A 25,267-nucleotide genomic window follows, 5' to 3' on the forward strand; every position below is an offset into this window, starting at 1 on the left:
AAAACGAAGATCATGGCATCTGGTCCCATCACTTCATGGGAAATAGATGGGGAAACTGTGGAAACAGTGTCTCCAGAAACACTGCAGATTGTAACTGCAGCCATGAAATTAAAAGACGCTTATTCCTTAGAAGGAAAGTTATGACCAACCTAGATAGTATATTGAAAAGCAGAGACATTACTTTGCCAACTAAGGTCCGTCTAGTCAAGGCTATGGTTTTTCCAGTAGTCATGTATGGATGTGAGAGTTGGACTGTGAAGAAAGCTGAGCGCCAAAGAATTGATGCTTTTGAACTGTGGTGTTGGAGAAGACTCTTGAGAGTCCCTTGGACTGCAAGGAGATCCAACCAGTCCATTCTGAAGGAGATCAGCCCTGGGATTTCTTCGGAGGGAATGATGCTGAAGCTGAAACTCCAGTACTTTGGCCACCTCATGAGAAGAGTTGACTCAATGGAAAAGACTCTGATGCTGGGAGGGATTGGGGGCAGGAGGAGAAGGGGACAAGCGAGGATGAGATGGCTGGATGGCATCACTGACTCGCTAGACGTGAGTCTGAGTGAACTCCGGGAGATGGTGATGGACAGGGAGGCCTGGCGTGCTGCGTGCGATTCATGGGGGTCGCAAAGAGTCGGACACAACTGAGCGACTGAACTGAACTGAATATATTCGCATTTGCATAATGGGATGTAAATACAAATAACTTTTTCTTTTAAATTAATTAGTATGATTTTAGTCATTATAAATGCCTAATAATGAAGGTAACAAAATCAGCAACCACTTTGAAAAATAAAGGCTATGGAATAAGCATCACCAATTCAATAGACATGAATCTGAGCAAACTCTGGGAGGTAGTGAAGGACAGGGAAGCCTGCTGTGCTGCAGTCCATGGGGTCAAGTGAGCAACTGAATGACAACATGCAATAAGTACCATATTAGGTGCTTTATACATATCTCAAGTGGCTATTCTACCTTTTTGCTTTACAGATGAAGAAACAGGCTCACAAGCTAAATAAGGTGGCAGATAGGTCTTTAAAGATAGGAAGATACTTGTAGATGCATAGCTCTTGATCTATTCACTGGTTGTATATCTGTACGCTGAGCAGTCGGGCAGCATAATGATGAGACCTAGGCTTTAGAGTGGAGAAGGTGATGGCACCCCACTCCAGACTCTTGCCTGGGAAATCCCATGGGCACAGGAGCCTGGTGGGCTGCAGTCCATGGGGTCACTAAGAGTCAGACACGACTGAGTGACTTCACTTTCACTTTTCACTTACCTGCACTGGAGAAGGAAATGGCAACCCACTCCAGTGTTCTTGCCTGGAGAATCCCATGGGCGGCGGAGCCTGGTGGACTGCCATCTATGGGGTTGCACAGAGTCGGACACGACTGAAGCGACTTAGCTGCAGCAGCAGCAGCAGCACCAGCAGCAGCAGGCTTTGGAGCCCAAGCTCCTAGGTTTACATTTCAGCTCTACCACATGCTAGCTATACACCCTGACCCCTCTGTGCCTCTGCGTGCTCATCTCAACATGGAATCATAACAATACCAAAAGACCTGCTACCTACCAGCTCATCAGGTGGTTGTAAGGACTAAGTGAGGTAATACACGTACAGCCCAGAGAACACAGTCAGGACTTAAGACTGTTACCTTGTGCCAAGGTTTAGTATCCTTGGGGATGCTAAAAAGAACACTGAATTTGGAGTCAACTGGCCTCAGCCACACACACACACACATATTATCTAAAAACTGTGTGACCTTTCCCAAGTCACTTAAACTTGCTGAGCTTCATCTGTAAAAATGAGATGCCAGCTGCCTTGTATTTCTCCCCAGGATTGTTATAAGTAACAATTAATAGACAATGTATGTGACAGTGCATTAAAGGATTCAAAAAAGTGCTCTGAACTATCACGGCCATGTGAATTATTAGCAACTTTCAGCTTGTCTTTATTACATTCTCTCCAGCCTGAGAATTTAACATGGAGCATTGGTTCCAGTCTTCACACTGGACTACTTATAATAATAGAACAAATGTCTGGTCATTCAGGACTCGGTCAAACAGAACTCTATTAACTATCTCCTTCTGGACACCCACCGTGAGAAGGTAATTGATGTTCACCATGACCCCAGAGCACTCCAAGACTCTGAAGTACCTTCGGGGAAAGAGTAAATTATGTTCAGCCTAGTTTATTATGAAATGTATTTAATTATATTCAAGATCTTTGAAAATTCATGACCTAGAGAGTAATCACAGGTTCTCTGGTCACTGGAAGTTTCTGCTCACCATCCCACCCCCAAATGCACTTTATCAGAGTTTACTCTAAGATATAGCCCATCCTGGGATAAGAAATACTGGGAATCCAGTGTGGTAATTATACAAGTCAAAAAAACTTTGTCCTGAGCAATCCTCAAGGACCACAGAAATAGTAAAGTCAAAATCTTGAAACAACGAAAAGTTTAAACTATGTAAGATTCCAACATGTTTCAAATATATTATAATCTTGACTTTGCTAATAAGGAATTTAAACATTTAAACAGGAATAACATAAAAATACATCATTATTCTTATTATTATTCTCGGTACTTAGAAGTGTAAAAACAGATGAGTCATACTGAATATAACACTCCTCAAGAGTAGGAAAATAACATTTTGCTCATTTTTGTCCACTGTTTCACAGAAATTATGTGTATGCTAATGAGGAACATAATACACAAAGCAAAAAGTTAGACCATATTAGGGGTATGGCTATTTGCCTTTGTCAAAATTACTACAATGCTGTTACGTTATTTTTTCCAATTAAAAACTGGGACACAAATGTGCCTTAAGTTCTGTAACTCAGTGTTGGGAGAAAAAGGAATAGTCATCCATTATAACCCTCTGTTCAACAGACGCTTACCTCTGGAGAATTTTGGAGAATTAAGGAGGTCCTCCCACTTCTGCTTGAACATCTCCAGTGACAGAGGTCTCATTACCTCTTCAATCAGCTTGTTCTATTTTTAGGCAGTCCTGATGTTAGAACATTCTTCCCCAAGTGGAGTCTAACTCTCCTTACCTTTAACTTCCTTCCTGTTCTTAGTTGGGTCCTCTGGACCCGCTTCAGTAAAAGTGAGTTCACTTCCCATCAGGCTCTCTGCCAGTTTCACTTATTTTATCAGTTAAATAATGACCTGCTTCTACTCATATTTTTCACTGTTCTCCTACAAAGCATGAGGACCATTCTTCAGAGTCATATACCACCAGCTAAGGGGCTTCCCTGGTGGCTCAGTGGTAAAGAATCCACCTGCCAATGCAGAAGACGTGGGTTCGATCCCTGGGTCAGGAAGATCCCCTGGAGAAGGAAATGGCAACCCACTCCAGTATTCTTGCCTGGGAAATTCCACGGACAGAGGAGCCTGGCGGGCTACAGTTCATGGGGTTGCAAAGAGTCGGACACAACTTAGCAACTAAACAAGGGGCTCCTGGGCTCCAATCTCCATAAAGACTGTGGTAGCCAGGGTCCTGTGGTCATCAGGGTACTCTGTGGACTTTCCTGGGACCCCACTATCACATACACTGTTTCTGTGAGAAATGTATTCTGAGTTCCTGAGGTATGACTTATCATCTTTCTGAAAAGGATCCATTTATAAACTACTATTTCTACTGACGGGGAAAATACACTTAAGAAAAACTCCACGAGGTATAAATTATCACTCTGTCTTCTTACCTGTCTTATGAGCCAAGTAAGTATTTTGGTGCGTGCATAAAAATCCTCAGCTCCTCCTCCCTCAGCTAAAAGGAGCTGACTAGAAGCAGCGTTAGCAAACCCATACGATTCAGATCTCTTCTGCTGCCCGGGATCACAGAGGCTGAAGACAAATGCCCTGAGTTTCTGTAAGTCACCAGTCTCCCAGGTATTTACATACGTACCCCATGCCCAGCCAGGCATGTGGAACAAATCCAGCACCCTGGGACCTGCTGGCATTGACATCCCTTCTGAAGCTCCTGATCTATACCTTAACAGGCCTTTACGTATACTTTGCAGTAAAAGCAATGAAGTCCTATAAGATGTCTTACTAGCAGCTTTGTCTTGAATCGTAAATGGCTTAAGCAGGGAAGTGATCGTATTTATTTTTATTATTTTATCCAATGCCCATTTCGAGCTGTTACTAAAATTTTTAAATGTCATGCACACAGACAGCCCTTACTTTATATATGAATGGCCCAATTTAGCTGGAAACCGTCCTTCCTGAATCTCTCAGCCTCCACCACCGAGAACGTGGCCAGCACTGCCTTGGGCCAAACTGAATAGCTGGAGAGAGTCAGGGGTTAGAATCAGGGTATACAATCCAGCCCAGTAATTTTATAAGCTTGCTTATCTGGTTTCCCTTAAGTTTACAACAGATCAGATACAGGTAAATGAAAGGAGCTTTAAGACATGACAATCAAGAAAAGTGGATAAGGCAGAGGCCACGGCATCAAAAAGAATTATGAGCTTCTGGGGCCTCATGCAAGACTCTACTATATCAGTGTAATCGCTTCAGAGAAATGACAATAAATCTCCAAGAAGAAAGTTAAATTATGTTCACTCTACTGTACTCTATTTAGGAAACTTTATACCGCATTTTGAGAGAAGGCAATGGCACCCCACTCTAGTACTCTTGCCTGGAAAATCCCAGGGACAGAGGAGCCTGGTAGGCTGCAGTCCATGGGGTCGCTAAGAGTAGGGCACGACTGAGCAACTTCACTTTCACTTTTCACTTTCCTGCATTGGAGAAGGAAATGGCAACCCACTCCAGTGTTCTTGCCTGGAGAATCCCAGGGACGGGGGAGCCTGGTGGACTGCCGTCTATGGGGTCGCAGAGAGTCAGACACGACTGAAGTGACTTAGCAGCAGCAGCAGCAGCAGCATACAGCATTTTGCACTGATTTCTCCCTGAAAACATTGAAGGTTTTTTTTTTCTCATCTAACAAAGTCAGCACTTGATGTATTTATATTCCGAGTCAATATACTATATCTGAAAGCAGTTAATTCCAGGAGTACACAAAATTAAATATTTAAATCTTTACTAGGGAAATCTGAAGTAAGAACAAAAGTGAATAATCATTAAGAAACTAAAGTAATGGGTTTCCTTCTCTTGTGGAGAGGAACATTTGAAGGAAAGAAATTTACTTGCAAATCTATACTGCTCAGAAGTCCAGCTGTCATAAAAGCCCTTAGGTTTAGGTGAACCCAGAGTTCGCTCCCCTTCTCATTTTCAAGAAAAAGATGGTTTTGATTCTAAAAGCCAAGAGAGGAAAAAAAAAAAACTAGGGATGCTGTTAGTGTAATACTTTGCCAGCTCATCTCTTAAACATCCTTGCATTGTGGATATGATACTTCCATCAATAAGAGTTTTAGGGAAATTCTGGTATGGCTTATTTACTCTTGGAGGACACTGCCCTGGGCTTATAGAGTGCCAACGTCACCATTTTAAAGCGGAAATGCCTCAGCGAGGTGAGGAATGGGAGTTCGTGAAACTAGCATTCCTATTGATGCATTTTATTTTAAGTAGATTTCCATTGCAGCATATACATCAGATAATTTTGTTTTAGATTACAAATCAGGAAAATTCCTTAACATATTATTAGCGAAGGTATACTCAGGCCTCCCTATCCATGGGTTCTGCATCCTTGGGTTCAACCAACAGCAGGTTGATAGGATTTGAGCATCCTCAGATTTTGGTACCTTTGAGGAACCCTGGAACCAATCCCCCATCGATATCAAAGGAAGACTGTATTATTAAGTGTTAAGGACAAAATAATTCTAAGAAGAAGTAAATCCATCATTACCATCCATCAAATTGTTACAAACTCTACTTCTTTAAATATCTATGAACTTTTTCACCCTTGGACTCCTTGAAGACTCTTCTCAAGCCTTCAATTACCTTCAAATCCATCTCAAAAAAATTCGTGAGATACTATTTAGAATACAGTTGTTTATTCATCTCTCTAACAACACTTTTTCCATTCTTTCTCTGTACTAAAAGTATTTTAGAGATTTTATTAGCCGCTTCTTTGCACTTAAATTTTTTGGGAGGGGAGATGGTGGTGGTAATCTGTGGAAAGCTAGCCTAATTTATTTTCCTTTTTTAAAATTATTTTTTGTTTATTTTTGTTGGGGTATAGTTGATTACAATGTCGTGTTAGTTTCAGGTATACAGCAAAGTGAATCTGTTATACACATACATATCCTCACTCTTTTTTAGATTCTTTTCCCATATAGGCCAGTACAGAGTATTGTTTAGAGTGTGCTCTGCTACACAGTAGGCCCTTATTAGCTTAAAATTCTTATTCTTTGTTTCCTATAATTATTTTTCCCTACAGTTGCCCCTCACTCCCCAAATCTCTCATAAAAGAGACAAAACTCCCACTGGGCTAAATCTCCAATATTTTTTTTTTTTTTTGGTTGTTATCAAGAGGATAATTCATTGGTTGTTTTTTTTTTTTTTTTAAGAGCCAAAATAGTGCTCAATGATCATCTAGTGAAGCATATTCTTTTCACAGTGGATGAACCAAGGCAGCGAGCTATAGAGTGGAAAAAACCCTATATTTACAGAGGTCCACCACTGAGCGTATAGGTACTGCATAGGGATTCACAGATGTCAGCAGACTGCATCCTCAGAAGGCACCAGCGAGGCAGGAATTATCATCCCCGTTTTACAGGTGAAGAAACCTGAGGCTCCCAAACATTCCATCCTTTGCTCTAGGTTTTTCAGTTAGGAAAGGAATGAGCACAGAACTGACCTGTTTTCATCTGCACCTCACTTTCTGTTAGGACCTTGGCCTCAAGGCCTAGGCTAGTGTTCCCCTAACGCATCCGTGTGTTTGCTTGCCCAGTCATTCAATCATGTCCAATTCTCCTGTGACCCCATGGACTGTAGCCCACCAGGCTCCTCTGTCCATGGGATTCTTCAGGCAATAATACCAGAGTGGGTCGCCATGTCCTTCTCCAGGGGATCTTCCTGAGCCAGAGATCGAACCCGCATCTCCTGCATCGGCCGGCGGGTTCTTCACCACTGAGCCACAGTGGAAGCCCATCAGAGTTTCATTAGCTTCAGGTGTTTTTAATTTACTCACCGGGTGCTGCTCTCTGTAGAGAAATGACCAACCTATGCCTTCCCAAGGGGACCAAAGACTTCTTCCTTCCAAATTTTTAACCCACTTCTAACAAAGCCACACGGGGAGTAAACAGCATGTCTCTTCACAACACCCAAGTACACATAGTACAAATAAATAATCAAGTCCTGAGAGTCAGTGTGTGCTGTTCTCATCAACAAATGGCTTCAACCACTAGGAAGAGACCTCCCAGGCCCTGGGAAGCCTTGCCCAAGGTACAGAACGAGGTCCCTTCCTGAGTCTGTGGGGCCCTGCTGCACACACATCTCACGCGATGCTTCCTGACTGCTCCGAGCACCAGGAGCTTGTACTTGCCCACCCCAACCATCTGTCCCAAGGTCACAGCAGAGATAATGCCACAGGGGTAACAAGCAGGGGGGGGGGGGGGGCGGGGGGGGGTGGACTACAACCTCTTGGAGTGTAACTTTTAAAACTTGTGAATCACTGTGTTGTACATCTGAAAATTATATAATATTGTATATCAACTATTCCCCAATTTAAAAAAAATTTAAACAATGATAAAAGAGAAAAAAACCCAACCAACAAACAAAAGTGGCAACCAGTTCCACTTCTCAGTGATTAACTTTTCACTTGCACTGCAGATTGACTGTGTTCATTATTTCTTTGAGCAGTGCCTAGAACCTTCAAGTCTCAACACATCACTCTATCATTAGTGAGTCCCGCTGAAGAAGGACTTCTCTGATAAATTATTGTGTTAACATGTGAGAGGCTAGAACAAAAACGTGTTTGAGCTGCCCACAGGACCAGCCACTCCCTACCCCTCCCACTCTCATTCCCAGTACCTAGGAGGTGATGTTTTATTGTTTCAAGTCTATGCTTAACACAACACTGGGCTTTTCTTAAACAAATCAACTTTTTTCCAGAGAGGATTAAAACACCTAATGGCTGTGGCACCGTTAAAATCTCTGCAGCATTTGTGTATACATTTTCCATGTTATATGATAACATATTTCAAGTAAGCAAAAATAATAAATTTTCAAGGCCGATCTATTTTAAAAAATAATCTCAATAATGAAAAAAAATTCCTAACTGAAGCTAAAAAGCTACGTCCAATGAAGAAAAAAACCCACATCCAGGTGTCTCTGGAGAGATGGTTTTTTTCAGTCCCAGTCTGAATACACACAAGCTGTGTGTTGTGGGGTTGGTCATTTAACTTCTCTATGCCTCAGATTTCTCATCTGTGAAATTAGAACATGAGGACAGATTAAAGCTCTTTCAGCTCTAAGATTCTGATTTCTATGACTGTCCTTCCAATTCAGTAAAGTACAATATAGTGTTTAACACGGCCTGCCTTTTCAATGAAGCTAAAATTTTTAAAAGGCAGCAAAGCTCAAATAGGTCAAGAAAACACATCCAGAAAAGAATTTTTCAAAATGTAACCCATGCAATACCACATCTATCCAGAAATTATTAATATTTGATCTTCCAGAAAAAAACCCCATTTTTGTTTTATGCAATGTTTGGTTCACCACTGGACAAGAAATGACGAGCCTGTTGAAGTGCTCCTGTGTTTGCTGATCTGCTGTGTACAGCACCTCCCCAACAGAAAGGAACACCTCGATTACTCACTATTAAAGTGCATCAAAAAGACTGTGGCAAACAGCTCAGAAATAAGCAAGCAAAATCTTGCTGTCAACTGTCTGAAACTGTTACAAATTACAGGTTAATCTCAGAATCTGTGACCTCACCACCCAGCCTTTGACAAACTGAGTAACTATTTCCCTGTCAGTGACTATGAAAAGAATAAAATTAAAAGGGGAGTGGAACACAGTAGGTGAGGATAGGAAAGCAGAAGGAAAAACGAACACATCTCTGAATTCAGAGGCAGATTCCAAGTGGTTTTCAAGGAGGGCTGAAGTCAGAAAAGCAGAGATGTTGTTGCCCTGTTTATTCGTGGTTTTTACCTTTGGCTCCTTAGAGTGAAGTCTGAAAACTGTTTGTGGGTCATAGCAAAAGAGAGCTCTAACAGCACAATGTGACTTCCAGGGAGAACTACAGCCAGACCACACTGCGAGCCAGCCAAGCAGATACTGAGAGGTGATAAGGAGAAAAAGAGGCACTTGTTTTTATTAACAGAAGCCCTCACCAACTTCCTTAGACTTCCCCAAATGAAATGTCAGACTTGCCTGATTTTGAATAAGAATCACCGGTGCCCCTTAGCAGAAACAACATTCAAACTTCAGGACTTGACCACCTAGATGTTGCTCATCGGCAATAAAAAGACATGTATACGTTACATTGCCCAGGAGAAAGCAACACGGTACAGGGTTGAAAAAAAAAAATTCTTCATCTGATTTGGATGAAACACACAGCTTAAAATACACTGAATGACACCAAAAATGAGCTGCTGAATGAAAAGAAAAGCCATTCTGACTCAAGGCAAAACAAGCTATTATTCAGGGAGGGGGGCTTACTCTGGATTCCCACTCTCCTTTGCAATCCCATTTTCGTGAACCGCAGGTGGCAGGCAGGTCCCGCCTTTCAGCTCCCCTGACTGTAGCAGGCTGGGGTCTTCCCTCACTTCCCCCCTGGCTGCGCCCTCCCTGCCGGTCTAGCTGGTCACTTGCACACACGCTCTTTGAAGGCGCTCAACCAAGGGTCTGGGGAGGGACTTCTCTCTGTATCTGGGGTACGGATGAGAAAACACTCCCCGTTCTGCCTCTGTGGTCACTGTGTTTCTGCTGCGTACACGTCTCACTGTGTTCTGGACTCCCTCCCCACGTCCATTCCTGCCTGAGGATGTGATCAAAGACGGGCAGGAGAAGAGAGCCAAGTCTGAGCTTACCAGGAGATCAGGTTGTCTGGTGCCGAGCAGAAAGTCCAGAGATAAGTGCTGAATCCTGGCCATCTACAGAGCAGCACAAAACTAGTCCTGTTCCTTTTTCCTGCTGCGGTTGCCATGGCCGACCCAAACAATATACCCCGGCTTCTCTCTCTCTCCTCCGGCTTCCTAACCACCTCCCACAGACCTCCAGCGTGGGCAGGACCAGGCCCTCACTCCTTGCTGATAGGAATTTAGAAGCTGGAAAGGATTTTGAAAGGGATCATATAGGCAGGTCGGCCCTGAGGGGGTAAAGTGGTCAACAGATGGTCGGTTTTTAGCTGCAGGGCTCCGTTTCCCTGAGTTTCCACCTAATTCAAAGTGGAAAACAGATCTTAAGAAGGAAAAGAAACTGGCTTAAAAAAAAACCAAAACTCATCTTGGGAAAATGACAATCACCTTTAAACTGTGATTTCACCACACTCAGCAAAACAAAGGGGGGTTTAAAAAAAAAAAAAAAGAAAGTAACATCCTGGATTTAGAATATCTGGACGGAGACAAGAAGGGAGAGAATTCACAGTCTCAGTTATGGGTGATAAGCCCTGGGAATGGCATGAATGTTGTGATTTTCTTGTTTAAAACAAATTCCTGTTTAAAGACGCCACTTAAAAAAAAAAAAAAAATCCAGACATAGAAACCACAGAGAGAGAGAGAGAGAGAGAGAAGGAAGATGACCCTAAAAATAAACCGCAGATGAATTTTTTATAATAATTTTGAAACTAAAGACAGAGCAGCCCAGGACAGAGGGAGACCCAGTTCGGCTACTGTCCAGCTATGCAAGCCATTGTCACTTTCGGTCACTCATTTTTTTTAATCTAAACAATGGAGGAAATGGAATGAAGCATCTTTAAATTCCCTAACAATTCTAAAATTCTCTTTATGAAGAGTATGAACAATATTGCAACTAGGCTTGAACAAAACTGTATGAATAAGGAGAAAAAGAGACAGGAGACTGACTCTTAACAGTGGTTACGCTGTGCCCTGGGGTTAAGGGTGACACCACCCTAACTGTCAATTTGCTTCATTTAGGAAACCTGGGCCTAAAATAATAATCACAACGACAGGATGGGGGTAATATACAGCACTGTGATGCTCCCGATGTCACTGAATTGTGCATGAAGAATGTGCAACTGCACGAGGCAAGTTTTATGCTCTATACGTTTTACCACAATAAGAAAATAGAAATCTGCATCAAAGAGGGGGGAAAATTGTGATGAAGCCCACAATGAGTGAATGTTTTGAAGGTGGGCACCGAGCTGAAAATAAAAAACACGGAGTTGAGTTTCCATTTCCTATCTCCTTTAATTTGGTCTCCAGGGCCTGCTAAGCCCAGTTTCCACTTCTACCCGCATCTGAGAGAAATGGCTTATTTGCTGTTTCACAGAGTGGTTCCTTAGCCGTCTCTGCCTCTCTCTCCCCTTCCCCACAAAGACGGGCTGTCATTCTACAGAACTAGACAAACACTGCAAATCACTACTAAAAGCTCCTGAGAGGCGCTCCGTCGAAGAATCTGTACAGATCAAAATCTCAAGTGCTTACTTGCCTAGGGACTGCCATAATTTGAGGTGCTGCTTCTTTTTAAAGAATAAAAAACAGATGCTCTGAGCTGATGAAAGTAAATGTCCTTTCGACACATCCCTTCTCTAGCACTTGAAACTCGTACCAACAAGAAGGGCTTCCCACACTCAGTTCGGTAGTTTCTGCACTCTTTTTTTTCTTTGAAGTGGCAGTGCAACGTGATTCTCTACCTGGGGTCAAACGACGCCTTCCAGGGAGCCTTTGGAGGGCACCCTGAAGCAGGGGCGCACTCAGGGAGCTGCCTGCATCTAACTGTGAGACCCAAGGACACGTCTCTCTGCATCAGAGCTGGAATAACCCAATGCTTCTTGACAGGCTTTACACAGAGTCTCAAAGTTACATACACAGGCTTAGTCATTTCCAAACTTCTGCACAAATATATACCTAAGAACATTTCTGCCTGGATCTGTAAGCACTCCAGTGTGAATTAAATAAGTGAGAGGGAGGGTGGTGAAGGCAGTGGCAGAGAGACCAGTGAACTGGGAGATCTAATCTCAGCCCTGCTCATACTCTGAAAGTCCCAAAACCTCCCCAGGCCTCATCTCTTTATCTGTAAAATACATAAATAGGGCCAGATCACCCTAAAACCCCGACAAGCTGGAGCACTCATGAATATGCCCACTGCCCACAGCAACCTACATAACAAGCCAAAATCAAGTAGTGAGCTCACTCCTGGGCTGGAAAGGTGAAGGGACGAAGGGTGAGTAATGAAATTAATGATACTGGACCCCAGATGTACCTAAAACAATTAAATCTGCTTTGCCCAGCTGCACACTAAGTTATGGGAGATATGTAAAGAAGTCTGCTTCTCAGGGAAGCAACCATAATAGAGACTGAAACTGAATCATGGAACTGAACAAAATCAAGTATGTTAGACACCTAGTTCGCTTCTTTCATTTAGTAAGCTTCCCAGGTGGCTCGGTGGTAAATTATCCGCCTGCCAATGCAAGAGACACAAGAAACACAGGTTCGATCTCTGGCCAGGGGAAGATGCCCTGGAGGAGGAAATGGCAACCCACTCCAGTATTTTTGCCTGGAGAACCCAACAGACAGAGGAGTCTGGTGGGCTACGGTCAATGGGGTTGCAAAAGAGTCAGACACAACTTTGCAACTGAGGACGCACACAAGTTGCAGAGGTCCCTCCAGAGGTCCGGACCTGTTTACGTGCTGGACACATCTGCCTGGAGGCTCTGCTGGGCTCTGCTGGCTCCCCCACCATAGTGAATGGATCATCATGCACCGAGTAATCCAAACCACAAACTCCTCCCTCTCACTCACCTCCAACGTCTGATGAGTCACCAAGTCCTCTGGGTGCTATCTCATCTCCACCTCTCCAATCTACCCACTCCTTCCACCATCACTCCAAGCTCTCTGAGAACAAGGGACCTGTCTCCGTGGGGCCAGGTGGGATCCCCAGCACACAGGCCGGGGATGAGCATGAAGCAGGTGCTTCATGGCTGTTGAGTAAGCATTCCTCTGTCACCTGTTTCTAGAACTGTTTCTCCTCTGGGCTCCCAGCTCACTACCTGGTCCCTTATCACAGCAAATGCCCAGTACAAGAATATTGGGATTTCTAAAACACACATCTGATTTTTCACATCCCTGTTTCAAGTTTTTCGGTGAGTCTGCATTTCATCCTAGATAAAACACAAAATTCTGGGTTTGGCCTACCAGGCCCCTCCTGCCCTAGACTTTGAACCTCTCCAAGGCGGTCAGGCCAGCCTGCCTTCAATTGCTTTTTCAGCCCATCTGTATACCATTCTGCACTGTTTTGCTCCTTTTTGCACATGCTGCCTAAATCACTTTGCATACGCTTGTCTAAACTACCTCTCGTTCTGAGAAGCTTAGTTTGAAGGACACGTGTCCTGAAAGCCTTCTCACACTCCCCTTTTCCTTCCTTTGATCCGATTTATTTTTCTTAATAAACTTACAGAGAACTATTGTGTTTTATTTACCTACTTTTAAATATTTATTTTTATTATTCATTTGGCTACACCAGGTCTTAAGCTGCAGCATGCCGCATGTGGGATCCAGTTCCCTTACCACGTACCAAACCCAGGCCCCCTGCATTGGGAGCATGAAGTCTTAGCCACTGGGCCACCAGGGAAGTCCCTTCATTTTAATTTAGATGCCCCCTCTCTGTGGTTTTGTAACACACAGGTACCACAATGCTTAACAGAGAGTAACGGCTGAATCCGTTGCCTGCTCTCAGCACAGGGGTCAAAGCCCACATCTTATCTGGTGCTTTAAGCTCAGGACCTACAGCAAAATTTGACATATAATGAAGATTCAAGAAAAATATTTGAATTAATGAAGAATGGAGGGGAGGGGAGGGGAAGGAAAGAAAAAAAAGGGGGGGTTCAAAAGAAAGAGAAGCCCCTGAAAGGATCTGGCGCATTTCAAAAGGTTAAGCAAACCAGTCAGTGTCAGAACCGGGTTAAGAATCCAGTCCTCTACTTTCTCTGACACATCTTCCATCCTCCAAATCCATCCTATCCATGTTTGTTTTCAAGGACCTCTACTCTTGAATTTCTCTGATGGTCCAGTGGTTAATATTCTGTGCTTCTGATGCAGGGGGCATGGGTTCAATCCTTGGTCTGAGAACTAAGATCTTACATGGCACATGGTGTGGCCAAATAATAATAATAATAATAAATTTTTTAAAGTAATACAATTTAATAACAGGGATCTCTATTCTTTCGGACCCTATCACCTTCTCCTGGAAGACCCCCTATAGGGTCTTTACAAACTACTCTCAAATCCTTCTCTCCCATCAGCTCTCTCTATATAGAATTATATAACCAATTATCTGCTATCTAGATGTCCTACTGATGACCCAAACTTAAAACAACAAGAAATAAATAAAAATAAATACATTTCCCCCTGCCTTCTGCAAGGAAGAAAAAAAAAAAAGCAACAACTCAAACTAAAAAGCAAAACTCTTGTTCCTTCTAAGTCACCTGAGCTTCCATATGCCCATTCATACAGTCATCTGAGACAGAAATGTGGAAGTGGGCACTTTATTAATTATTTAATTTTTTTCTAATTATTTCCATATCAGGATACATGTTGTGTCTTTTACATTTTGCCTCATTTAACCCTGATAAGAAACCATGTAACTGGAATTCAAGAAGGGGATAGGGCTAAAAAAAATTAACTAGAAATTTAATATATTGGCCATTCATGCTCAGCATCATCACCTCCTCTTTCTCTCACATATGAGAAGATCTACTGATTGTTACACAACACAGCAACTTCGACAGCCATTGTCGTCACTAGAAACCTCTAAAACTCTCCATGACTGTTACAGTGGGACCCCTAGGTAGTGTCTCTGTCTCCAGAATCACCCCCATCAATTCAACAGTCCACTCTGCAGAAGAACAAACTTTCTTAAAGTACCAGTCACTTCTGGTTCCCAACAAGATGGGGAAGTTGCATGGACTAGAAGTTGAATCATCTTAGAGTTATGCCCGTTAGCTAATGTTAGAGTATTCCGGGAACTCTTGGAGGAAAGAAGGTAGTAAAGTCTCAGGAGGGGGAAAATCTCAGACTGAGGCAGGAAAGGTCTAATGGTTATGAAGTGTGGAGTGATTTGGGGAACAGAGAAGTTATTGATAAGCCTTAGAGAAAACTAAGTTTATAGAAACATAAGGCTAAACATGATAAGAATAAAATAAAATATATTCCTTCAAAACCAGCAAAAGAAAATTCAGTCTATCCAAAGAAAGGAAGGAAAGCAGCTTAAAAAAAAAAAAAAAAAGAAGAAGCAAAAGGAAAGGGCAAGTAGAAAACATTAGTAGCAAGGCTAAAATGTCTTAATAAAAATAATTTAAATAAGTGAAATTGGGTGTAAAGTCAGTAACTAACAGAGACAACATTACATTTAAACTACATACAATAAGTAGCGGGGGGCGGGAAATGAACAACTTTAAAGTGAAAGTATAAACCAACATTGAAAATAAGGAATTATAAAAAAGAAAATGTGAACAAAACTAAAAACAAAATCTAGGATAGTACTTTTAATATCAGACAAATGGAATGTAAGTTATAAAGCGTTAAAAATGACCATGAGGGATATTATATACCTGCAAAAGGAATACTCAATAAAGAAGATTTTATGATCATGAACATACATGCATCTAATAAAATGATATCAAAATTTTAAGGCAAAATTATGGCAAAAATCAAGTAAATCAAAAATGTATTTAGCAATCAAGAAAAAAGGAAAAAATTCTGTATAGCAATTATCCTTCAATTAAAAAATAAATAAATTTAAAAAGAAAAAGAAAAAAGGAAAGCTAAAAATATTTCTGGGAATTAAAATACTAAACTATTAACTTGGGGAGGAAATAAAATAGAAATAACCAAATACTGACTTAAGCAACAATTAAAGTATTATATATCAAAATCTGTGCAGTGCAGCTGAAACATGAGAATTCACCCTAAGTCCTTGGCTGAAGCCTGAATAGGCTACAGCTATTAAGGCCATACCCATATCGCAGGCTTGTAGACAAGGAGAATTACCAGAGTTCTAGAACAATGTCATAAAAACTAAAGAGCATTCATTAGAAAGAAATAATTCTAGAAATGTATGTACCTGTAGACCTAGGAAAAGAAAAGAATAAAAATTTCAAATCAAACGATCTACAAAAAGGAGAGAAAATTATGCCAAAAATAAGGAGTAAGAAAGAAATAGTAAACCTAAGAGCAGAAATCAGTGAGACAGAAAATCGGCAACAGTTCATTCTTCAATTCCCAACAAGACTAATTACAAAGACGAGAAACAAAATAATATTAATAATGGAAAAGCAGTGTTGCTACAAATCCTACAAATATTAAATGTTACAAATAACTTTATGCCAATAATTTTGGCAACTTACAGAAAATGAACAATTTTTTGAAAAATGGATACAAAATTTACCTCAACATAACCAAAATATGCAAAAACTCAGCTAAAAAAAATAGGCTACTATCAGTTAAGAAACATTGAATTCCTTATCAAAATCCTCAGCACACAGTGATATAACTGCTTTGAAACCTGATTACAGTGACAGTTATGCAACGCTACACATTTAAAACTCAGAACTGTAACCAAAAAAGGATATTTTGCTGTATAATATTTTTTAATTAAATTAAATACTTTTAGAACCTTTGCACAAAGAAAACTCCAGGCCCAAGTGTTTTCAACTATCAAATTTCACCAATTATTTTTAAAAGAAATAAAATTTTACAGAAGTGCTTTCAGAAAATAGTGAAAACAGGAACACTCAGCACACATTTTATTAGAGCAGCATAACACTAATACTAAAAGCTAGCAAATACTACACACGGGGGAAATAATTAAGGACAATTATTAATGGGCATATTTGTAAAAACAATAAAATATCAGCAAAAAATTCAGTAATAGGTAAAAAGAATTGCGTGTAATAAGTTGTTCTTATCCCAGGAACTCAAGGTTGATTCAAAGTCTAAGATCAATCAATGTAATTTACCAGATAGAGGAGAAAAACAATACGATATCTTATTAGATGCAGACAGAGAACTGTACAAAATTCAAAATCCATTGCTGATAAAAACAAACATCCCTAATAAAGCTAGAAATAGAAGGTGCTTCCTCAGTCTGATAAAGGACAACTATGAAAAAGTTATAGTTAACATCATACTTCATAGTAAAAGAGCAAATTCTTTACCTGTAAGGTGAAAGACAAGGTGTGATTATATATCCTCACTCATAAATGAAGTTAGCAGTCCACAAATATAAGGTCAATAAAGTAAAAATCAACTGTATTTCCTTATATAACATCAAATAATTTGAAAATGAAATTCTAAAAAATTAAATGTATCACAGTATAAAAAAAAAAGCAAAATGCAGTTACGTTTTACAAAAGACAGGCAATGTCTTTGCACCAAAAATAGGGAGCCATCGTTGAAACAAATTAATAAACAAAAAGACAGAGATATACTATGTTTTTGACTTGGAAGTCTCAATATTGTTAATACACTTATTTTCCTTAAATTGATCCCTTATAATTCAATGCAATCCAAACAAACTTCTCAAAGGCTTTTTAAAAAATTAAAGTCAATTATAAAATGTGTACGGAGCTCTAAAAGAGCTGGACCACCAAAAACCATCTTGAAAAAGAAGAATAAAATTAGAGAATACACGACACCTGACTTACCATGAAGCTGTTTTAGTCCAGTATTGACCTAAGCATGCATGTCAATCTAACAAAACAGTCTTGAAACAACAGATATTCTCAACTGATATTTGACAAAGACACTAAGGTAGTTTGATGAGGAAAGAAAATCTCCTCAATCATTTGATACATTTCAATAAATGTTTGAAAAAAATGGAACCCTGACCCCTACCTCACACCATACATTAAAACTAATTTGAGAGGGGTTCGAACTTTAAATATTAAGACTAACCCAAAAAGCTTCTGGAAGAAAATTTAGGAGAACATTTAAGTAACCAGAAGGTAAGCAAAAGCTCCATGAAGACATGAGAAAAAACATTTATCTTAAAAAAATGGTAAATTGAGACTCCATTAGAATTAAAAACTGCTTACCTAAGAACACAGTTTAAAAAAGAAAGATAAGCAAAACACTGGGGGGAAATGTTGTAATACATACACTTGACCAAAAAAAAAAACTTATATTCAGAATATATAAAGAACTAAATACATCAAAAAAGGCAACCAACCCAATTTTAAAAACTGACAAGGAATTTTAAACAGACACTACAAAAAAAGAAGATACACAAATGGCTGAAAAGCACATAAAAAGATGCTCAATATCATGAGTCATCAGGAAATGCAATTAAAACCATGTGATACTACTTCATTTAACCACTAGAATAGCTAAAATTAAAAAGAATGGTGGGGGGTGGGGACCAGATGCTGGTGAGGATGTGGAATGACTGGAACTTTCATATACTTGGGGAGGGAACACAAAATGCTGCAACCACTTTAGCAAACAGTCAGGTTCTTATAAACTTACACATCTAACCTGTGTCCCAGCAATTCCACTCCAAAGAGAAATGAAAATATATGTCCACAAAAACACTTGCAAAAGAGTATTTACAGCTGCTGTCTTCGTAATAGTCAAAACAGAGAAACAACCCAAAGGTCCATAAACAAGAGAATGAATAAACTGTGGTATACACACACACAGTGGACTACTAGTCAAAAACACCTTTCTTTCACTAATACATGCAACAGCGTGGGTGAATCTCTAAAATGATATGTTAAACAAAAGGAGGCAGATACCAAACAAGTACCTACTGAATGATCTCACTTGTATGAAGTTCAAGAATAGACCAAACTCATCTATAGTGAAAGAAATCAGAGCAGTGGTTGATTATGGGTGGGGGGTGGGGGGTGGAGATTAACAGACAGGAGAAATAAAGACTCTCTTTGGGATGATGGACATGACCTGGATCTTGAATAAGGTGCTGGCTCCACAGACATATCCAGTTATCAAAACTCACTGAACTACACATTTAAGCTGTGTGCATTTTACTGTATGTAAACTCTTCCTGAACACAAATGAATTTATTAAGTTAAGATAAAGATGTACTTTCCATCTGGAGCACCTGCCTGGGGATGACCTATGCTCTTCGTAAGGAAAAAGTGAACAGGGACGCGCTTCACTGAAAAAAAAAAAAAAAGCCGTGCAAGGGAGGCCAAGTAAGAAAAAGCCAAAGGCAGAGGAAGAACAGTGGTCTGGTCGAGTGAGAAGAGAAATCGAGAAGACTGAGTCAGAAGGGGAAGGTACAAGCCAAACAGGAAGACGCGAATGAGCTGAACGTAAGGAGCAGAAAATTACAGACATACAACTGTGTTTTAAAATAATACAGCTACTGCGTTACACTCTGAAAAGAACTGAAGGCAATTTTATTTGGAAACTGTCCTCTTCTTCCCTCCACACCTCAGCTAATCAAGTGGGAAACAGAGGAATTCGGGGAAGGCATGAACCTAAATACATGAACCTAAAACCTCTCTTTTCTTTTTTGAAAACCAACCACCATCAATATAATCCAGGGTTAACACATGCCCACCTATGGCATTTGATCAATGATAAACATCACAAGGTCACATGTGGCCGTTAATATATTTACATATAGACATGCTAGGATAATGAGATTCACAATCTATTCATTCCTTTAATAAGTGAATGAAACCATGACCACAAGTCCCTCTGAGGGAGTATCCTAGTTAACTGAAGCTGGCCTTGGAACCAGAGATAACATTTCCCCTCCTTCCAGTTGAATTAATAAGACGAGCAGGAGATGACTAACACAAGCAGTTGATGAAGCAATTAATGCCAACTCTCTCTCTTACTCATCCCCTCCAGCAAAAGAATTAACCCTGGCTGAAAAAGTAGACACCATGTGAGCAAAATGAACTTTACCACACCACGGAGCTACAAGCGAGGAGTAGGAGGGTTCCAGTCCAAACTCTCTGAATCTAGGGCGACCTCTACAAGATCAAATTTCAGTAAGATTGCGTTCATCAGCGCTGCTTCCTCTATTTCAATTTACCAATGCTGGCTTTACAGGAATAGTTTTGAGACATTCCTACAAAATTAGCTGACTCACTGAATTTTTAAAAAAGGAGAACAGAGCAAAAAAGACATCACTGGCCTCTGGTGCACATGCATGTGTGAAAAAGCATCTCTGTGTTGGAGTGGATGCCGAAGAGTAACGATCTGTCAATGTTATTTAGGCTACTTGTGGGAGAATTGCTTAATCCCAAAGTCCCTTCTTGTTTCTACTGGCTGAGGTATCTAGAGAGAACCAAATATTCAGGAGATGCCAGGAGTCTCAGAAACCGTCTGGTTCAGGCGATTTTGGTGTGTGTGGATGGGGGAAGGAGGGGACATTGAATATTATTAAATAAATTATATATATATATTACATGGGTGTTGGATATTATTTATCATCTTATATACTAATATATCATAGTAATATTAATAAATTCAATTGGACATGTTCATATATATTAATAAACTCGATTAATATATTACATATATTGATATTAATAAATTCAACTGGATGCTTTTTCATAATGCGTTCAGTTCTCCCACCACCTGAATACCCACCCTCACCCCTAGAGTATGGTCCCTAGAACCCCAGCACCGACATCATGAGGGAATTTTGTTACAAGTGCATATTCTCAGGTCCCAACGGAGGAAATCAGAAATCCCAGGGCCCAGGATTCTGCAGTTTCACACGCCTTTCCAGTTAATTTTGATGCTGTCTCAGTTTGAGACCTATTGCCCTAGGTGACTGACGCTCCTCCGACCCACTGTTTCTGAACCTCCGTCTCCACTGTCTCAAGACAAAAATGAAGACTCGGTAGCCTTCGTTTTGCGGGGCCAGGTCTACAGAGCTTGAGCCACTTGCCCACGACCGCAGTGCTAAAGAGGGTCCAAGCCAGCACTGAAAACAACTCTCATGTGTATGGGGTTTTATAATCTGTTCAAAATGGATTTCCAAAATAAGCCTGTGAGGTAGTCAGAACTGTTATGGATATCCTTCATTCCCAGGTGAAAAGGCTGGGCTCAGGGAGGTTAATGATTTAAGTCTATTACAAAACTAAGTAACAGAGTTGAGACAAGATCACCACCCCCCGTTTCCTGATTCCTGGATTGGGGTTGTCGCTGCTCCTGGCAACCGCCCAGCACCCCTTCACTGTGTACCCACACATGTGTGCCAACACCCAAGTGTGAGAATTTGCACATTGAGAACGGATGGTAAAGTAACGGAATCATTTGTCTTAGCCTGGATTCTAACATTAAAAATAATTCAATAAAATGTAATAGTCAAATTCTGACTGGCCCCATTAGCATGTACTACCGCTACTCTCATTTCTCACTTCCACCCACCTTTATGAGCTGGTCCCCATTTCCCCAGATTTAGAAGAACACCATCTGACTGAAATGAAACACTTGGGAGAGCACCCACTACCACTAGGATTTGTAAACAGCTTCTCAAAAAGATGGGGAAGGCGAATTCTCTTCAGCCTTTCCAATCCAGTCCTGTTTAAAGTTTCCCTTTTTAGCACTTTAAAAATACACGTTGACACGTACACACTGCTACACATAAACGAGAAACCAACAAGGACCTACTATATAGCACAGAGAAGTCTGTTTAATATTCTGCAATAACCTAAACAGGGAAAAGAATTTTAAAAAGAATAGAAAGATGTATATGCATTAATATAACTGAATCACTTTGTGGTACACCTGAAGCTAATGCAACATTGCTCATCAACTATTCTCAAATATAAAATAAAAATATTTTTCCAAAATGCATATTTTCACTTTGGAAAACACAAATCTCTCAGACAACACTTAACATTTATCCTGTTTGATTTTTTTCTAAGTACAGACATCAATAATTAATAATATGCAAATAGAACAATTTTTTAAAATTTGGACTATGCCACTTATTGTCCTATATACATTTCTTTGAAAGCTTTATGATAGGGATAGGCTGAACTGCAGAGTTATACTACATCATCATGAAGCAAGATACTTATATTCTAATTCTAGTTTTAACATGTTCCAAAAAGGGCTTATTAATTCATTAAACTAATAAATAAAATTTATTCTAGGTGAATTCTTACCTAGATCAATTCTAGGAACTAAGAGCTATGGAACCTGCCAGATAATTCACACTATATACTGCCAGGAAATCACAGGAACAAGGTTCACTGAAGTCTAATCTCTACCTCGTCCATTGCTCTGGGCATGAACGGAAGCTGGGTTCTTTCATTTTCCACGTCATCACCTGAGGTGGACGTTTACTCTCCCATACTCTCTATACCGCTGCCCTCTGCCCATGCCAGCCCCACTGTTACTCACTTGAGTAACAAAAGGTCTTACAATGCTCTGCTTGGAATTCGTCCTCCACCCTGGGTCAGATCTAATACACATTTGCACAGACTACCAGAAATAATGAAAACAGCTGACATTACTGGGCACATCTCATGAAACTGGCACTGTGCTAATGCTTTTCATACATCTTTATGACAAAGAGGCAAACGTTATCATGTTACTATTAGAGATAAGGACTCTAAGGTTTGTAGAGGTTAAATAACTTGGTCCAAGTCACACAGCTAAATAGATTTGGAGCAGCATGACCCCAGAACCAATCCCATTTGTTAACTCAAAAAACTGCATGCCTATCTGTCATCAACAGCAGTGGTTTCCAATATTATTTTTTAATCCAAAATTTTGCCAACTGTGAGCAATAGATATTTTGCTCTAAATATCTGTTAATCAAAAAAATACACAGTGACCAAAAAGACACGATTAATTTAGTAACACTTTAAATGAATTTGGGGTTGATGAATTATCATATCAACCAGCTACGTATATTTGGGAGAAAGCACTGATTTCAGTTAGTGATATTAATTATTAAACCCACACACGAGGCTTTCACTGCATATGGATTTGTGTGCGCATGCTAAGTCACTTCAGCCGTGTCCCACTCCATGTGATCCTATGGACTGTAGCGCACCAGACTTCTCTGTTCATGGGATTCTCCAGGCAAGAATACTGGAGTGGGTTGCCACGCCCTTCTCCAGGGGATCTTCCCCATTCAGGAATCGAACCCACATCTCTTACGTCTCCTGCACTGGTAGGCAGGGTCTTTACCTGCTAGCGCCACCTGGGGAGCCCATATGGATGGGTAGGTCCTCCTTCATAAAAACTGTGGTCTCCCATGTCCTAAAATCTACAGGTTAGAGCCCCCCAGAAAGTAAAGTCTTTATCATGAAATACCATGAACGCCACTGTTTAGGCCCAATCTACATTTCCAACTGTGTTTTTTGTCCCCTCTTCACCACAGACCCTCCGCCCTACCTCTGGATGTGGTAGACAGGTATTCCTACACTATTGGATTTTGTGCCTAGAGGCCCCCAAGCCACATCTATCGCAAGCCTCTTTTGAGAGAGTTCTTCAGCTCAAACACCTTCAACTCTGTGGAGCCACCTTTGATAACACCTCTATCCCCATGATCAAATGAACAGTTTTCCTCTTATTTGATCGTGGCCCTATGATGACATTTAAACACACTGCAAACAAAGAGACGTGCAAATATCTGACTCTTCCTCTCATCCAAATTTCCAGAGGGTAAGGACAGCATTTATTCATCAGGGTCCTTAGCCCTTTCCTCCACTCTCAGCCTCTGGTAGGTGCTGTCAAATGAATATCAGTACCAGCCTGGTTGGTAATTTTATCCAGGGGAAGTCAGTTTGGCAAATAGCTCTTGCCATTGAAGAAGCCCTATTCTGTGCGTCATAATGGCTGGTCATCTGTAACCTGTAAAACTCCCAACGTCCCACCTCCAAAAGCAAAAGGCAAGTACTGACACTAGGAACTGGAAAGTCTGAGTCCAGTTTCTGGCTCTCTCACGAAGCGGCTCTGTGACCTTTACGCAAGTCTCATTCTTCTCTAATCCTCCACTTGTTCACTGAATTTCGGTGGGAGGAGGGAGACTAAGCTTCCAGTTCTTACTTGTTGCAATTCTATGACTTGCAAATTCTACAGACCAAGGTTGGCAAACATTTTCTGAAACACACCCAAGAGTACATATCTCAGACTTTGTGTTGGTTTACAATCCCTTTCTCAACTACTCATCCCAGTTCTGTAGTTATACTGTGGAAGCCTCCATGGACATTAGATAAATGAATGTACACGGCTTGTTCCAATAAAACTTTATTTATAAAAAAAAGTGGCAGCAGGCCAGATATGGGCCATAACCTACCTACCCTTGCTCTGGGCAAATGCCTCCATGTTGCTGGGCTTGATCTGAAGTTATAATTCACGGGGTGTTTATTACAAAGTCTCCAAGGGTCTTATAAAGAGTATAATGAGGAGTATAATAAGATATACACCACCACTCTCCACCAGGAACTTGAAAATGGGAAAAAGAGATTGCCAAGTCAGAGGTTTACAGTAAGAACTAGACTTAATGGATAAGAATATATACACACAAAGTCAATGAAGACAGCAAAGTGCCACACCCACCCCCACCACAGCCCCCTGCTCCAGCCAGTACCTGTGAATTACATTCATAAATTTAAGAAAAGATTGTCTTCCAAAGGTGGCTCATCCAGAGATGAGTATAGTCACTAAAGCAAATGTGAGCAGAGCCAAGTCTGTTGTGGAGAAGAAAGTGGCTTCACTATCTAGACGACCCTGGTGAGATGACTGTGGGTCCCACTAGAAAAACGTCCTTCTTCTGAGACGAAGAGAGCAACAGCTCTTCCCTGTTCTGATTCCAGGCTCACCAAGCAATTACCTAACTCCCTATGAAACATTTCTTAAGGAGACGAAAGTGCTGTAACCCTTACTGCTACCTGAATCGAGAAAGCAAGCAATTTCTCAAAGTGAATCAACAGAATAGCTTCCACTTGTGATTTACATTCCAAAGTAGCTTGACACAGAGCATACGCTGATCTCGGCGCCCGAGGATACGCGAGTGACGCGTCTCACTGTGAATTACCACGCCGGCATCAAAGTGCGTGCTCCAATCCAGACGTTAGTTAGCTCTCTGAGTCAGTGTGGCAAGTCCTGGACACAGACCTGAAGCCATCTCCAGGCTGCAGGGCGGAGGGTGGCGAGCGGGTGGAGACCCAGCCAGCCCTCTCCAGCAGCCTGGCTGACACACCACTTCCAGCTCTGCTCACTTTCAACTGATTTCCA

At 40.9% G+C, this 25,267-nt stretch overlaps 1 protein-coding gene across 9 annotated transcripts in view; it reads right to left on the reverse strand.

Annotated features, from left to right (window-relative positions):
- Positions 1–25,267, reverse strand: part of ATXN1 (ataxin 1) — a 421,786-nt gene that overhangs the window by 344,625 nt on the left and 51,894 nt on the right. For 2 of the 9 annotated variants that reach the window (XM_018038749.1, XM_018038748.1), the window contains exon 1: positions 9,938–10,394. The exons of the other annotated variants lie outside the window; for them this stretch is intronic. The gene's annotated coding sequence lies outside the window, so the exon portion shown is untranslated. Of the gene's footprint in view, positions 1–9,937; positions 10,395–25,267 lie in introns of those variants that run through there. 9 annotated transcript variants of the gene reach the window in all.

Source organism: Capra hircus, chromosome 23 (genome assembly GCF_001704415.2).
Source record: "Capra hircus breed San Clemente chromosome 23, ASM170441v1, whole genome shotgun sequence".
NCBI classification, from domain to species: Eukaryota; Metazoa; Chordata; class Mammalia; order Artiodactyla; family Bovidae; genus Capra; species Capra hircus.